We start from the raw sequence: 17,952 nt of genomic DNA, 5'->3' as shown, positions 1-17,952 counted from the left end.
TGCATAGATATTACACTAGTGTTATTGTAATATCGATATTAGAACATGGCTTTATTATACTCCACGGTCATTGTTTATGTGATAAGATAGTTTATCAGCGACAAAGTTAATTAGGGAATACGTGATGTAAGAATTCCTTTTTGATGCGTAAACAATAAAATTTATCATCTTAAAGTGAAACATTTTCCATCTATTATATTTTTCATCTATTATTCAATTCTGAATTTCACTTTATAATTAATAGTATAAACATACATTGTGTGATTTAAATGATTATATAAGGACAGCAGGAATGATTCTTTTGTTTGTGCGCTCATCCATCCGTCAACAGCTGTCGACGCAGTGATTCTAACATCATTGACACAACAGTACACTTAGCTTTTTATTACTTTTACCCTTGCTCGATGTTAACAAAGAGATAAAAAAGTAAAATATATCAAAGCGAAATGCTGAAAAGAACAAAATGTTATCATAAATTATATTTAAGGACATCCATTACAGTTACAGAGGCAAATAGAATACATTTATGTTTTATTTAATAAAACATGTCTACTGGCATGCGAGAAATCGTAGTTACTTTAACATTATTTTTCATTACACTCACTCACCAAAAAATGAGTACATATCAAAATTCAACTCTCGTCATACACATTATGGAAATTCCATTATGTTCTAAACATAAAATATCTCTTAGTTATAAGGCTGGCCTCTTAAGGGGTAACGAAATTACACTCATTATTTTGTGTGAAGAGAAGTAGTTCCCGTACATAAAATATAACCCACTATAATTATACAATATTGTTACATAAGACCTTTTTTCTTTGGATATTGTTAAAGAGACCATTTTCCTAGAGGTAAATAGGTGTCATTCAGGATAGATCTTTTACCTTGTACTGTTGTTCTAACACCTTCACATGCATTTTACTCATTAAAGCCATAAAAGTACTTAATAGTAACGTAGATTAAAATTCTGATAACTAAACAGGTCTTCATCACATTGCCCACTTATCTGTTAGAGAAATTCCTTTTAACGGGTGTCATTTGTATGCGCATGCGCGCAAGTACGGAATCCCCCAATGTTTACAAGGTCACATTTTGACAACGCACAGGTGGAAGTGATTTAAAATAAAAACTTTTTATACGTACTGCTAAGCTGACAATTAGATTTTGTCTCGCTCATACATACGCTTGATTTGATATCAGTTTTTAAAGAATGCAAGTAAAAATCAAGCTTTTGAATGAAAAATACGGGTACTGCTATACGTGAACTGCTCGCATGCCAGATAATTAAGATAATTTAACCATTATTGATAAGGTTGGGTACATTTTATCACATGCAGACATAGCCATAGTAAGTGCCATAACGTGCTCCTAAATAAAAGAAAACTTGTTTTATATCATTATTAATCATAAAATACTATGTCTTATATATATGATATATTGTCCTAGTGTTTATATATGCAATGTTTTTATTCATGCCTAAAGTTTCCTTGTTAATCTTAATGTGCTCTGATCTTATTAATCACACACCATTATTTTACACCCATGTTTTAGACTGCGGGACATTTTTAGCATTTTATTATAACTCAATTCTTTTACGTATGGTTTTTAAGGTTGTTAATATGATTAGCAAGGATACTTTTATTTATTTTGCCTGTATCATATCATTATGTATATAAAAGGGAAATACAAATATATCTTGTTCTGTAAGAAATGTGTGTGACTAAGGGAGATAAATCTGCAGTGCATAAATACTTCTGTTTTTGTGAGATTTGTCACTCTTAGAAATAGTCTTTTAGAATGGCTATACATGTATTTTAAGTGTGTATCGGGTATTTTTAATAATATGTTTATAAGTATAGATGAGACTCTAATAATCAATAAATTAAATAATAAAATATGTAGATGTTCTTTTTGAGCACACCTTGTACTTACAGTTCATGTTATATTTTAAACAAATATTATTAACGACACTTAGTGCTCTGAGAAATTAATACATTAATAAAAATGAATAAGGACATCAAGTGTTTCATTTAATTTCAGAGGTCCACGAAATCCCTGCAGATCAAACTAACAGAGGACAGCATGACTCTTATGAAAATGTTCAAGGTAAAGAAGTTTTAAGATATAATTGATTAAGTTCATAGCAACACTTTCCTTCAGATAGATATAAAAATTGAAAGCTGACACAAAGACTCCCTAATTCTTTAGAAAAAATATAAAGCATTAACAAGTGAACGATATTTTCATTTAAATGGAGAGAGGAAAGTGTGGACAATTTTTTTTTGTTTTAAACAGCTCTATTCTACATTATTCTCCTTTATTTTATATTCAACAAAATATTCAAACCCCTTTTTTATAAATGGTTAAATTGTTTCAATTACATTCCATTCTTTTGGACAGGACTTCCTTGAAGAAATGTACAATCATTTGTATATATATGAAATAAATGATGAATTTTTTGGTTTAAACAATACTTATTTCTTCTTCAATATGTACAAAATTACAAGACATAAATTGTATCCAGGATTTACTGGAAAGCTTAGGGCTTATATGAAACTCTCTCCTGAATGAATTTATTTAGATATGAATAAACAAATATCATCTATGAATTCTCATTTATCTAGGACCGAAGGTCGTGTGTAAAACAGCTGATATACCTGTGAAGGTGACATCAAAGCATCGGCAATATGATGGCGTTGTTATACTCCACAAGCCTCTCCATGCTATTGTTCCGTCAGGTAATAAAGTGTATTGTTACGTTTTTATTCACCCCTCAAAACAATAATGCATGTGCCATATGGCGACTTTGCTGATAGTAAACCGGATTAGGTATGATTAAAGACATTATAGACCATCTGTAAGGAACAAATGTTAAAAAAAAAACTCTTTACCAGCTGAATTTGTGTTGGCCCTGCTTTGAATTTGGAATAGTCAATTTGAACTTTAAGGGTTTTCAGTATAGAAATAATTATAACAACAAGCTGCTAACAGTATAGAACCAGGACAAAAGACATTGGTGTGCAGGCTTGCATAGCCCTTTACTTTTGGCAAAGGCGAAAAATTATCGATTCCAACTAAATAATGATCGACTGTTGCAATTCTTGCTGAATATCAACACAATTTTGAAAAAAAGGTATCAAGTAAGCAAGAATGAAGTTTCAATTTGTGTCCCTATTCTAGTCTAATAATATAATTTTTACAATGCAGGACATTTTTGTTATAAATGTATTACCTTGAGATTGTGCATGAAGATAGACACGAGTAGGAAATGAAAATTTCCATCTTCATTCTGGGACATATAACATTTTCAGTAAAAATTTTATCTTTATATATATAAATGTTCTTGTATGTCCTCGCTACATCGTGACTTTAAGATAACTATTCATATTGAATCAATTGCTTAAGTAATATTGAATTTTGCGATCCATTCAAGTCTTTTATTTTACAAAGAAAGTTGGGTCAAAATATTTTTTTCCCAAAGATTAAAAATATATATGTCAAAGATAAAACATATTAGTTATATATCTTATTTCTTACTTTATAGGGGCAATGCTTTCCTTGGATGAGTATGCTATTGACATGGAAAACGGTCTACTGAAATTCAACACTGCTTTTCATCGCTAGCCGATTATCAAGAGTGTTCAATTAAACCATCTTCTTGACATTGATCCACCAGAGAACTTTAAATTTAATGTTTTAGTATGTTTCCTATGTAGGTTCTTAACTTAAAAAATAAATATGGATTTAAAATGCTTTTAGAAACGATTAAAAGAAAATAATGTAAAAGTTAATAATGCGTCATTGATCGATGGTATAACTTTCATTTGTTTTATATTTTAACGATAAAAATCTTAAAGAACAAAAACCGTTTCATGACCTATCTTAATGTAGATAAAGAAAGGAACAAAAATCTTGTTTATGAAAATTGTTATTACCATACATGTATGTATATAGTAATGTAAAGATGTATTATTTCATTAGATGCTATTTTTTATTGTTAAACGGTCTATTGAAGCATTAGTTGCAGCCTAAGAAATACTTATTCTTCATGGATCGTGCAATATATTTGAATTTGCTTGTTTAATTAATATACTTTGTGCATTTGTTATGTATGAAATTGTTCGCTTGTTATACATTGAGTTAAAAACATATTTCTTAACCTTTTGGCTTGATCATTTTTGTGTCGCCATGAAAAAGTCGACATATCGGAGTTAATTTTGTCGGCGGTGCCCTAGGCTTGTCCGGATATAATTCAGTCACTATAGGTTGGATTGACCCCAAACTTGGAATGCATGCTTCTTTAAATGACCTGAAGTACAGTGCATAAGAATCGTAACTCTGCACCTCTTATTATGCTCCCCGAAGGGAGAGCATATAGTCGCCGTCTTGGCCGTCAGTTGTGTTTGTCCGGAGCATAACTTGAAAACCCTTGTGTATAATTTGTTTAAACTGCATACAGTGGTAGAGGGCATTGATGTGGAGTGCAGTGCCAAAGAAGCATAACTCTGTTTCGCCCCATTTTTGAATTATCTGCCCTTTTACAACAAATCTTGTCCGGGAAATAACTCTAAAAATATAAAAAGTATTTCACATGAAACTTTGTAGATAGATTGATCTCAATGGGTAAATGTGCAGTGCACAAGAACCGTAACTCTGCCTTGCCTAATTTTGGAGTTATTGTCCGTTCTTCATTTTACACTTTGAACTTTGTCCTGGTCATAACACTAAAACTATAAGAGATATCGACATGAATTTTTGTTGAAAGTTTGATCTTATTAGGTAGATGTGCAGTGCACAAAAGCCGTAACTCTGCCTTGCCTAATTTTGGAGTTATTGCCCTTTGTTCATTTTTACAATTTTGAACTTTGTCCGAGACATAACTCAAAAATTATAAGATATATCAACATGAAACTTTGTAAGTAGATATATCTCAATGGGTAGATATGCTGGGCACAAGATCCGTAACATTTCATTGCACAACTTTGGAGTTATTGCCCTTTGTTTATTTTTTCACCTGGAACATTGTCAAGGACATAGCTCTCAAAAAAGTATGAAAGATATGAACAAGACACTATGTAGGTAGATAGATCTCATTAGGTAGATGTTCAGAGAAAAAGAACTGTAACTCTGTCTTGCCGCCTAATTTTGGAGTTATTGTCATTATTTCATTTTTTACATTGAACGCTGTCCGGACAAAAAGGTATGAAAATTAACAAAGGGCAATAACTTAAAAATCATAAAGTGCAGGGTACGGGGGTTATAACACTACACTTTTTCTCAGTGAGATCTATCATCCTATGAAGTTTTAAGTACATAGCTTTTATAGTTTAGGAGACATGCACTGGAGAAAAATAAAGTATGAAAATTAACAAAGGCCAATAACCCAAAAAAAACAAGAACTGGATTGAACCGGGTGATGCTTCCCGAATATGTTTTGGACACAGAAAAGTACACCATGTGTAGTTTCAGAGTTATGTTCCAGACAAAGTTAAAAAAACAAGGAATGGCAGAGTTACTGTTCTTTGCACTGCACTTCTACTCAATGAGATCTATCTACAAACTTAGTTGCTTGTTGATACCTTTTGTTGTTTCACAGTTATGTCCGGACAAAATTCACAGTGTAAAATTAAAAAAGACTCCAAAAATAGACATGGCAAAGTTACCGTTCTTTTGCACTGCACTTCTTTTAATAAGGTCTATCTAACTACAAAGTTTTATATTAATAATATTTGTTATAGTTTCAGTCCCGGACAAAGTTCAAAGTAAAATAAGAAACAATGGGCAATAACTACAACATTTAGACAAGGAAGAGTTACGTTTTTTTACACTACTCATCTACACCTACAAACAAAGTGTCTTGTTCATATCTTTAATACTTTCAGAACTTTGTCCTACACAATGTTCAAAGTGTAAAAAATGAACAAAGGACAATAACTCAAACATTAAGGAAGGCAGAAGTAACGGTTCTTTTGTAATGCACTTCTATTAAATAAGATATATCTAGCTCCAAAGTTCCTTGTTGATACCTCGAATGGTTTCAGAGCTTTGTCCCGAGCCAATTCTACTACACTTTAAAAGCTATTGACTTTAAATTTCATAGGATGAGAGATCTAATTGAGAAGAAGTGCAGTGCTTAAGAACTTGTACTCTGCACATTATGATTTTTGAGTCATTGCACTTTGTTAATGTCGGCGTCCCCTTAGACTTGTCAGGACAATAACTCAGTCACTTTAAGTTTGTTGACATTTTATTGATTGAATTTCTGCAAGTTGGGCAATTAATGTTTCCAAGATACTTATAACGTAACACAAAAAATGATTATTTATAATTTGCACGAGCGAAAATGCTCAGTTCATTATAACATGACAATTCACGGTTAAGCCAAATTTGAATAAAACATTGGGTTCTCAGTTCATTTTATAATTTACATACAAACAATATGTGATACTCGTCAGATTACATGTATTAATTCTACAATGCGATGTTCTCTTTCAATGCCAACACATCTCCCAGCTTCAAGTTTCAGGTTATCCGCTGATAATCTAAATTAAGTTTATTTGTAAAAATTCTATATAAGGTGACCCCTCGAAAGCATTACTAACAACAAAACTAATATGAAAATTGCAAACTCGATTTTGATTGAGTCACTTAATAAGTCTGTTTAGCCTATTTCTGAAAGCAAATGACAAAAACGTTTGCAAAGATATTAACTAACAAAATATCTCTGTAATTAGCCGGATTAGAATAATCAACCTTCTTATGAGTTGGTACTATCGTACCTTTAAAACGCTGTTCCGGATAACAGCCGAAATCAAAAATCTTATAAAAAATAATAACTTAGTATGGAGTTATAAAATAATAAGAATTTATTTTAAAAAGTCAGACTAAATTTCTGGTTTAATCATGACTTTTATGTCTTAGCAGACTAGATACAGATTCTGAAATTTCTTCAGGATCAGTGATTTAACTATTTGCCAAATTGAATACTAACGAATTTCGTCTGGTTAGATTACTGGCTCTCTCTACTGGTTGATCTTTCTTAGGCTGTAGACTCTTTCTTTTCCAAATACACTTTTATCAAAACTACAAGTTTCTTATTTCCCCAGGCCTCTAGCTCACTCTTTGAAAACATAATTATAGGTCATGAACTGAACTGCAAAGGCATAATTTTTATATATTGTTGCCATTGTCTGGAAACCTTTCACTTAGTTTGTAAAGAATAACATCAATGAATTTGACTTTTATAAATTGAATGTTTTTTAACTTGAACTATATAGTTTTTCTTTATGACTGTTTTGTCTTTTTTTTAAAATTTAAGTTACTGTCTGTCAACTGAATTTTTTACAGTTAATCACATCTGTTGACTACTGCTTCAAAGTAATAAAATATTCCAGTCAACACACTCTGAAAGTCAACTAAAACCGGAACATCCATCTGCCGCCTGTGAGGTAACTTAAGCTATCTATGTGCAATGCAATGATAGTTAATAAGAATTGGGTTTTCCTTGACATATATCCTTTTTTTTTTTTTTTTTTTTTTTTTTAATATTGGAACATTTATTTAAGAAGATATCAAATTGCCTTATAGGATACATCGTATATATGTACTTGAAAACATTCTTACTGAAATGATTTTATTCATATTCACAAATGCAAATCTCAGTGTTCTTGTGCAAAACGGTCACATATTTAAATGACAATAATTAACACACAGTTCAAATTTCTGTTCAACTACCGAACTGTGAACTTTGGTAATCAAAAATGTCTTATTGGACAATAGGATATGACTCATGACAGAAATAATAGCAGAACACATGACTTGAATAATACCATATCTTTGACAGTGATAACAAGAAAAGCATTGATGCAAAGCATCAAAGGGCGTCCAAGCAAGAAATGCAGCAAGTGAAGATGAACTAGTAGACATATGATGACAAGATATTCTTATAATCTTTTCAATGGTTTTTACCAGAATTGTATATCACTTATGAATGAGCGGACGAAAGACATTGTTCATTATGAACTTTGATTGGCATGCTAGAGATTAGAATATTACTTCTTATTTCTTTAAGACCGTAGTTATTAATAGCAACGGATTTTGTGTGTTTGCGTTTGTTTACCCTTGCCACTGGAAAGAGACCATATGGGTGAGCAACAGATATACATGTAAACAATCATTTACAATCCATATGTGTAACGCATGATCAACACCACACTTGTGTAATTGTCCCTTATTATGTTATCGCTATTAGCGAAGACCCCCTCTTAAAGTATCTATTCACACTTAGTAAAAATATGACACTGGTTATATTACCATATTGATCATGTTAAGCATAATTGTTTATTATACAATAAATGTAATATATATTAATTTTGATAAAAAAATTACAGATTTTATGAATATTGTTTTCTTTTCTTTTTTGTGTTTTATGCGCTTTTTATGTTTACTTACTTTTTTTAATTTAAATTGTAAAATAAATTTTAAGAATTCAATTGTCATATTGACCGACGATTATAAGTCAAAAATTAACTGGAAAAAGTCAGTAAATAATGGTTAATCTTTCAATATATAATATTGTTTATTCTTATATTCTTTTTTTTTTTTTTTTTTAATTTTTTTTTTTAATTTCCCTCGTCATGGGTATGTGGGGGTCGAGGGCATCCCCTCCATACCTTACAAAAGATTTTATTTATCATATTATATATACACATGTATCAAATATTTGTTGATTTAGTAACAATTATTGTCATTGAGTATTAATCACAACTTCACATTTCCACATAATATATACAAATGTACATACACAAAATAATATACAAACAAAATCACAAGGGAAATAAAAGAAGAGAAAAAAAGGAAAGGTAGCTCATAGATTGAACAGAGAAAACATTATGTTGTTGTTTCTTATACTCAAACTTTTAACAAAAAAGCAATGGCTGTATATTAATAAATTATAAATTTACATTACTCTAAAAAGAATTAAATGATTTTTTGAACAATTGTCCAATTCGTTATGTTATCTTTTGTATTTGTTGCACATGCATCAATAATTGAAGAGGCTAATTTAAAACTTCTAATTAATCCATCTATATTTGGTAAAATATTTTTTCTCCTACATAAATAAACATATTTCTTTATCTCTAGACATAGGATATTGTAATTTGACTGGCTCTTTTTTTGTATAACCTAAATATAAAAGTTTGACAATCAATATCAAATAAAGCATCATGATTCCTAACAATTTTAATAATTTCTGTAATCAATATTTTGACAAATGAGCATTCCCAAAATAGGTGTAACAATGTTTCATGTTCTGATTTACAAAAAGTACACATACTTGTAACAGATAAATTCATTTTCAAAAGAAGATAATTAGTAGCTAATATTCTATGTGTTAGCCTTGTCTGAAACCATTGCAAGTAAGAGTCATTGGTAATGTCAAAAACCCAACTATGTATTTTATTCCAGTCAGATTGACTTAATGAAAGCAAGTGTTCCATTTAGTCTGACAAGTTGGAATATCATCATTTTTTTATGTATATATTGTACATGTCTGATGTACCTTTAACACAAAGTAGTATAGGCTTTAAATAACAACATATAATGGGAGAATAGGAAGCAATTTCATAATTATCACATAACTTTAAACTTAATACACTTCTGTATTTCTTGACAGCACTTGTAATTAATTCATAGTAAATGAAGTTTACTTTAATGCCTAATCTTGCTTCCAATTCATTCCTTTCAAAGAAAATACCATTCACATTCATAATATCTTTGATAAACCTTATACCTTTATCATACCATGTTTTTATAAAAACAGGTTTTCTATCCATCAAAATATATTGGTTATAGAACAGAGGCATTTCTAACAACATTTCCATAGAAATAATCGGTGTTTTTTCTATAAATTCTACATAAGCACATAAAACATCTTTCCAAAATGAATTTTTTCAAAATATTAAAATATATATGCTGTATATAACTTTCCACAATTAAATAGCTTCTTAATATCTAAAAAGTTATCTAAAATAGTGTAACATTTATCACATTCAGATGATACAATTCTTCTTAACCATGAAAGTTTTAAACTTTTCATGTAAGCACATACATCAATCATTTTTTAGACCACCATTTACATATTCTTTCACCAATACAGAAGATTTAATCTTTGGTGTACCTTGCCACACAAAATCATAAAACATGTTACTTATTTCCTTTAACATCTGAGAATTTGGATTTGGAAGTGATATAAACAAGTTAGTTAATAAAGGAAGTAACAGTGACTTTACAACAGTTATTCTACCAATAGGTGTTAAAGCCCTTCTTTTCCAACACTGGATATATTTTTTGATATTTTCAAATTTTTCAGTATAATTCAAAGTTATCATTTTTTCTAAATCAACGTGAAAGTTGATACCAAGTAATCTAAATGATGTACTACCCCAAATTAATTTCCACCTAGTTTTTATTGATCTATTGCTATATTTTAAAGAGCCAATCCATATTACATGTGTTTTTTCAAAGTTAACTCTTAATCCAGAAATAATAGAAAATTCATGTAAAATATCAAGCGTACAATTTAAAGACTGATCAGATCCATCTAACAATAAAGAGGTATCATCAGCATACTGTGAAATCTTATACTCTGTTCCGTTGATATGTATACCTTTTATATTTTTATTAGTTCTTATTTTGATGGCTAATATTTCGGCACATAAGATAAAAATATAAGGACTGATTGGGTCTCCTTGACGGCAACCACGCCCTATTTTAAAAAAGTTAGACAAAAATCCATTCATTTGAACAGCAGTTTCAGTATTTGTATAAAAAAGAGATATCCATTTTCTAAACATTGGGCCAAAATTGAAGAATTCAAAAGTCTTATTTATAAAATCAAAAGAAAGTGTATCAAATGCTTTTTCAAAGTCAATCATTACCAATAGTCCTGGCATTCTTTTTTCTTCTAAATAATTCATTATATCGTAGACTAGTCGTATATTCTCTCCGATAAATCTTCCTTTTAGAAATCCTGTTTGGTCTGTATCTATCAAACAATTTAAAACTGACTTAAGTCTTTTTGGCTAATGTGCCCTGAGGCTAGTTTTAAAGTATAATTCAATAAAGTTATTGGTCGCCAGTTTTTTTAAATATTGTTTTGGTTTGTTTTTTCTTTCGGGATACAGGTAATTATACCTTGCCTTTGGGTTAGTGATAATTCACCTTTAATAAAAGAATAGTTAATACTTCTGACAACAAAATGTCCAATTTGTTTTCCAGAAAACTTTAAAAAAATTTGATGTAAAGCCATCCGACCCTGGGCTTTTGTCATTTTTCATATTCTTAAGTGTTTCTGAAATTTCCTCAAAGGTAAAGAGACCTTCTAGCGAATCTGCTTGATTTCTGCTCAATTTTGGGACAGATATGTTGCCTAAGAACTCTTCCATATTAAAAATCATCAGGAGAATCAGTTTTTGTATACAATGTTTCATAAAATATTTCACTTTCTTTTAAAATTTCTGACTGCTCATATATAATGGTACCATTAGTTTTTTCCAAAAAAGGAATGATTTTTGAAGTATAGTTATATTTTTCAAGATTACAAAAATATTTAGTTGGTGTTTCACCATTATCAATCCATTCTGCTCTAGAGCGTATGAAATTACCTTTAATTTTGTCTTGTCTTATTGTTTCCAATTCTTTTTGCAAGTTTAATAATCTAACATTTCCAGGATCATTTGAATTTTTTTCTAAATATGTAATCTGTGATATTAAATCATCCTCTCTAGATTTGGTTTTCTTTTTCTTATAACTTGCATAAGAAATAGTTTTTCCTCTTATTTCCATCAACAGAGTTTCTACAAATAACTGGTCATCAATAACAAATGATAGTTCACTATTGCTAATATTTTCAATATTTTCTACATTATATACAGGTAAACAGTATTGTTTTTTATTTCTTCAATTTTTTCATTAATAATATTCAAATATTCTTTATCATATAAAAGAGAGTTATTGAATTTCCAGAGACCTTTACATGAGGCACATTGCTAAGATCTAAACTAAGTGTTACAATAGAATGATCTGATCTATAGCTAAGACCTACATCACAACTCCTTACCTGAGGTAAAAATCCTCAGTAATCAAAAAGAAATCTAACCTAGCCTGCTGTGTCGGACTTGTCCGACGCCATGTATACTGTCTAATATCTTTATTTACATTCTCTAAACGGGTCAAATAAATGTCGACTATTAATATTTTGAAGAAGTAATTCTCTAGCTTTCTTATTATTATCCATTGATTTATAATTGTAATAATCAAGGTTAGTATTTAATACAAGATTGAAGTCACCACAACATATATACGAATCATTTTCTAGATTATCAATAATTTGAAAAATGTGGTCATAAAATTCTGGCATGTCTATATTTGGGCCATATATATTAACTAATGTGAACTTTTTAGAATTAAGTGTAAGATCAAGAACAAGGTAATTACCATTATCATCAGCAAACATCTGATGTACTTTCATATCTAGATTTCTTTTGAACAAAATGGCCACACCACGGGCATTAGAAGTACCAAAACTAAATAACATTCAGCATTCCATTGAGAATATAAATGCTTTTTCATATTGGACGTAAAATGTACATCTTGAAGACAGACAATATCAGCATTACATTTTGCTTTTTTAAAAAAATCAAAAACATCAATTCTTTTCTTCGGATCATGTAAACCTCTACAATTATATGTAACAATTTTAATTTCTGCCATTATCAAAATTCATCTGTAAGTAAGTTCTACATAAAAAGCCATACTGTAACAGGTCATTTTGCATACAACAAAACAACCCATTTTAACAAAACACTAATATGTACAAGTAATATAAAAAAACATGTTTATATTTAGAGCTACCCTGTTAAAAAATAAACAAATAAGTAGACTGCCCTCTGAATGCAATATAATTGTGAAATACAATATAACTACCTAAGATTAATGAGAAAAAAAATATTTGTAACAAAAATTCCATTCAGATGCATATTTCATTCTGTTATGTTATTGTTAATACAGTTTTTTTCTAATAATTTCATCAAAAGATCTTTATCATCTAAACAACTTCTAAGAATAAACATCCAATAACGTTTCAGTATACACTATTTATTAACATACAGCAATGTCCAAAGCACAGGACAATATAAACAATCTGTACTATGTGTTTTCTATGATTATTATAATTTATCATTTAAAAAATCTAGAAAAAGGGAACAGGAAAAAAAACAGATGAAGTTCAAGATGGATTTGTCAAGTGATAAGGTCAATCCACACCTACAAGACTCATCCATCTACCTCCAACTGACCTTACATTGTATATTTCCAGCTTGAATTTTTTGATTTATACACTATTTATAAACATAAAGCATGTCCAGAGCTGAGGACAAAATAAACAACTTATACTATGTGTTTTTTTATGATTATTATATTTTATCACTTAAAAATTTAGAATAAGGAAACAAAAATAAAAAACAAAAAACAGATGAAGTTCAAGATGGATTTGTCAAGTGATAAGGTCAATCCACACCTACAAGACGCATCCATCTACCTCCAACTGACCTTACATTGTATATATTTCCAGTTTTAATTGTTAGAGTACTAAAATACTTGCATGTTTACTTATAATTGGATATGATATTTAAAGGGGAAAAATAATAACAAAGGAATATAATCATAAAAAATGCAAAAAGTTCTATAAGTAGTCTAACAACATCAAAAAAACTGTAAAATAAAAAATAAAAAAAAAATTGTATCTCTATTGATAAAATATAGCCTTATATAGTATACAGTCAAACCTGTGAACATAAGCCATCCAAAAGAGTGTCCAGCATGATCTTTATAAACAAGTGTTTTTATTTGGAGGTTCTTTGTTCTAAAATAATCAATGACAAGTTAGTGTAGAGTGGTTCTTTAGTAACAGGGTGGTTTTTATTTTCGAAGTGGTCACTAAACACAGGTTTTTACTGTATGTACTTTGTAACAAAGCAACTGATATAATATCTCTATTAAAGGCTTACAAGATAAAATATTATAACTTTACAAATATGAGACCGGTTTAACTGTATAAAGGTTTTGTCTCACAGTCAAGTTATTAATTCAAAAACAGACACAGCAAAAAATGCAAAAAGGGAGTGGAGTACAATGATGTAAAAAGATGTTGTTTCTTTGAAGTCTTTCCAATCCCTTCATTTCCTCTGCTTTAGGTCTGGTCTATCACCTCTATGTCTATTTCTAAAATTCCTCTATTGTATTGTTACATTGTCATAAATATCAAACTTGATACGCTCATTGTATGTTGATAGTCCGTACACAGAGCCATTGAAATACCATGCGCTTTCAATGTTATGGTGTTGCATCACCTATTAATAAGTCCCTGGTTTAATTTTGTAACATCGTCCACAAGTTTATGGCCCTTCTCCTTCATTGGTTTTCGTTTTCTCATGATTGTAGCCTTCACCCTGTTATTCTTAAGTTTTTACTAGGACCGGCCTTATATTTCCTTTCTTGGATGGTAATCTATGCAAATCAACTATATCTTCGTTATTCAGTGTTATATTGGCATGTTTCTGCAAGACGGATTTTATAGTGTTTGCCAGTTTCTCATCATCTTCATTTTTGTCTTCAGGTATCTCCATTATTTTCACATTGTTCTTGCGGGAATATTGTTCGTTATAATTTGCTCTTCTGCTGGCCTCTGTACTTACATCATAATTTTTGTTCACATTCTCTTCTATTTCTCTTAATTTTCTGATTTGTTTTATTTTCATAATCCTTGAGCTTGTCTTTTAATTGATTGTTTTTCAAAATTCCAGAGAGTCTAATCTTTCATTCAATACCTTTGTTTTATCCTTTAAAGCACTATCAATCTTTTCAATCAGTTTTTGTTCTAAAGATGCCATAATGTTTTTAATTAATTCCCTCTGTTTCATCCTTTTTCAAACACACTTTTGAGAATCACCCCTTAAATCACTTATTGTGCTTGTCATAGCCTCTAGCTGTACTTGTATACTACCAAGGTCCTCCATTGTTGTGTTAGTTAATACACTTATATTTCCAGAACTCGTGTCACTAGCAGTACTGTTACTATAATCCGGTTGAAATCTCTTTGCTGGAGGCTTAGTACCTGGTTTTTCACCTGAGAATTTTAATTTTGACTGACCCTTAATCTGATCTTTTGATTGGTCCTTTTTATTCTGTGTTTTTTTAATAGTACCCCTATTTTTACTGTTATCACTCATATCTATAGATGAATATCAAGTTTGTAAATATATCCTGCTAGACCTTTTCCTATGCTAGGCTGTAAAAGTCGCCCCGTACATTCAATCAGAGATGTTATATATCCGATCCTTATAGATAGTTCAGCACGACATTATTGTTGTGTTTGTGTTATATTTAGCTTGAACTAGTTAACATTTTCTAGTTGGGTTGTTCCAGTATTACTTGAATAATGTTGAATCACCCTTAAGATATATTGCCTGCTTTTGACGTCTTATCTGGTGATATGCAGGCTTCATAACCTTTGATCCCATTTTTAAACAAGCAATTATCATAGTATTGCAAGCAATCCATAAGTCCCCTACCGGTTAGAATCCCAGCAACTTTCTAATGGGCCATTGGCCAGTCAATTTTACCAGTGAATGAATGACATGAATGAACTTAAATCTTTTGAGTTCTAAGTTTGTCTATATCACAGTAATGTGTTAAGTTTCCCTGCCTAGTAAGGAAATTATGTTTATACAACCTTGTCATATTATTACAATGTGGGATTTTAAAGTAAATCCTATACGAATGAAGAAGTTGGAGTGAAAAATACCAATTTCTCAAGTTCAAGGGGGACATAATTCTGGAAATAGTCTTGCTAGAGTATTTAACCTTCTCAAAATGTTGAGTGATAATAAGAAACATATATATGAAGTTTGAAGTAGATACATTAGGAAATAAAGAAGTTATTTAAAAAAAGACAACATTTTTTTCATAAAAATTCTAAGTTCAAGGGAGAATAATACTGATAATTTTTGGGCTAGAGTTGTAAACCTTGTCACATATGATGTGGTTGATGACCAGAAACTTATATTTAAAAGTTTGAAGTAAACACCTTAAGAATAAAGAACTTATAGTGAAAAAGCTGAAAAATTTAAATCAGAAATCTTGAAATTCAGGCTATTTGTTGCCATAGCAACCAGAATTTTTAACATAGGAAGAAAAAAAAAAAGACGTGCATAATCTCCCATACTGCCATCTATCCATATATTCAAGTTTCATAAAAATATTTTCAGTACTTTTTGCGTTATCGCGGGATCCAGTTTATGTGTTCAATTTGCCATATTTTCAGGCTATTTGTTGTCATAGCAACCAGAATTTTCAACATAGGAAGAAAAAAAAAACGTGCATAATCTCCATACTGCCATCTATCCATATATCAAGTTTCATTAAAATATTTTCAGTACTTTTTGCGTTATCGCGGGATCCAGTTTTCTGGACGGATGGACTGACTGACTGACTGACTGACGGACGGACGGACGGACGGACGGACAGACAGACAGACAGACAGACAGACGGAGGGTAAACCTAAAGTCCCCTCCGGTTAAACCGGTAGGGGACTAATTACATTTTGTTTAGATCCGCCCATTGTTTTCTAGTTTAGGGCACACGATTTGTTACACTTGTGGACCATATGCCGCATTTCATGGAATGACATGGAAATGTCACTTTGAAGCTTCCATGATAACCGCTGTATGAACACATCTGCAGAAGTTTATAAATTCAAAAATAAACCATTTCATTTTTAAATGTTGAATTCTGCTAAAGCCAGTGCCAGGGAACGTGGACGGTAGGCTGCACTTGAAAGTACCGTCAGTGAACAGGGTCAATGAAAACGAGCCTGTAACATTTTCAATTTTGCCGTTTTGGGCTTTCTTTAGGAATTTTATTTTCTCTAAATTATGGCCGCACCATCTGAAAGTCAATGAGAAAATATTTGCAAAGATATTTACTTACAAAATATCTCTGTAATTAGCCGGATTAGAATAATCAACCTTCTTATGAGTTGGTACTATCGTACCTTTAAAACGCTGTTCCGGATAACAACCAAGATCAAAAATCTTATTAAAAATAATTACTTAGTATCGAGTATTAAATTAATTTGAATTTCTTTTAAAAAGACAGAAACATTTCTGGTTTAATCATGACTTTTATGTCTTTGCAGACAAAATATAGATTCTGAAATTTCTTAAGTGATTTAACCATTTGCCACTCCTAACGAATTTCGTCTGGTTAGATTACTGGCTCTTTGGAAATTTCTGCTGGATCTTTCTTAGGCTGCAAACTCTTTCTGTTCCTCATGCACTTTTATCAAAACTTCAATTTTCTTATTTCCCAAGCCCTCTAGCTCACTCTTTGAACACATAATTATAGGTAATGAACTGAACTGCAAAGGCATAATTTAATATATTGTTGTCATTGTCTGTCAACCTTTCACTTAATTTGTGAAGAATAACATCATTGAATTTGACTTTTATTAATTGAATTGTTTTTTTTTACTTTAACTATATACTTTTCCTTTATGACTGTTTTGTCTTTTTAAAAAAATAAGTCACTGTCTGTCAACTGGTCAATGTGATAATGTTTTCCATCTTTAATTTTATTAGGTTACATTCTGCAAGTGGTGAAAATAAAATCATGTTTAATCATTTTCTTAGCATATAGTTTTGCTTTTGTGTCTTTGTAAAACAGCAAAGCAGGTAATCAGTGAATCAAGTGTTTGTATACAGTTTCAACAGCAAGACAGACATCAATCTAACTTTATGAACTTCTTTCACTTTCAATACAGGTTCCTTAAGCAGTTCTTGAATTTTTTACAGTTAATCACATCTGTTGACTACTGCTTCAAAGTAATAA

The 17,952-nt window shown here is 30.5% G+C and overlaps 1 long non-coding RNA gene across 1 annotated transcript; it reads left to right on the top strand.

The window, feature by feature from the left end:
• Positions 1-1,939: 1,939 nt before the first annotated feature.
• Positions 1,940-4,162, top strand: LOC132716702 (uncharacterized). The gene is made up of 3 exons (XR_009623858.1): positions 1,940-2,109; positions 2,628-2,741; positions 3,548-4,162. It is a non-coding gene; the product is annotated as an uncharacterized LOC132716702 (long non-coding RNA).
• Positions 4,163-17,952: the final 13,790 nt, after the last annotated feature.

This window comes from Ruditapes philippinarum, unplaced genomic scaffold, assembly GCF_026571515.1.
Source record: "Ruditapes philippinarum isolate M1 unplaced genomic scaffold, ASM2657151v2 ctg5845_1_1_1_1, whole genome shotgun sequence".
NCBI classification, from domain to species: domain Eukaryota; kingdom Metazoa; phylum Mollusca; class Bivalvia; order Venerida; family Veneridae; genus Ruditapes; species Ruditapes philippinarum.
Note: the sequence above shows the minus strand (reverse complement) of the source record. Positions and strands in the feature narration are given on the sequence as shown.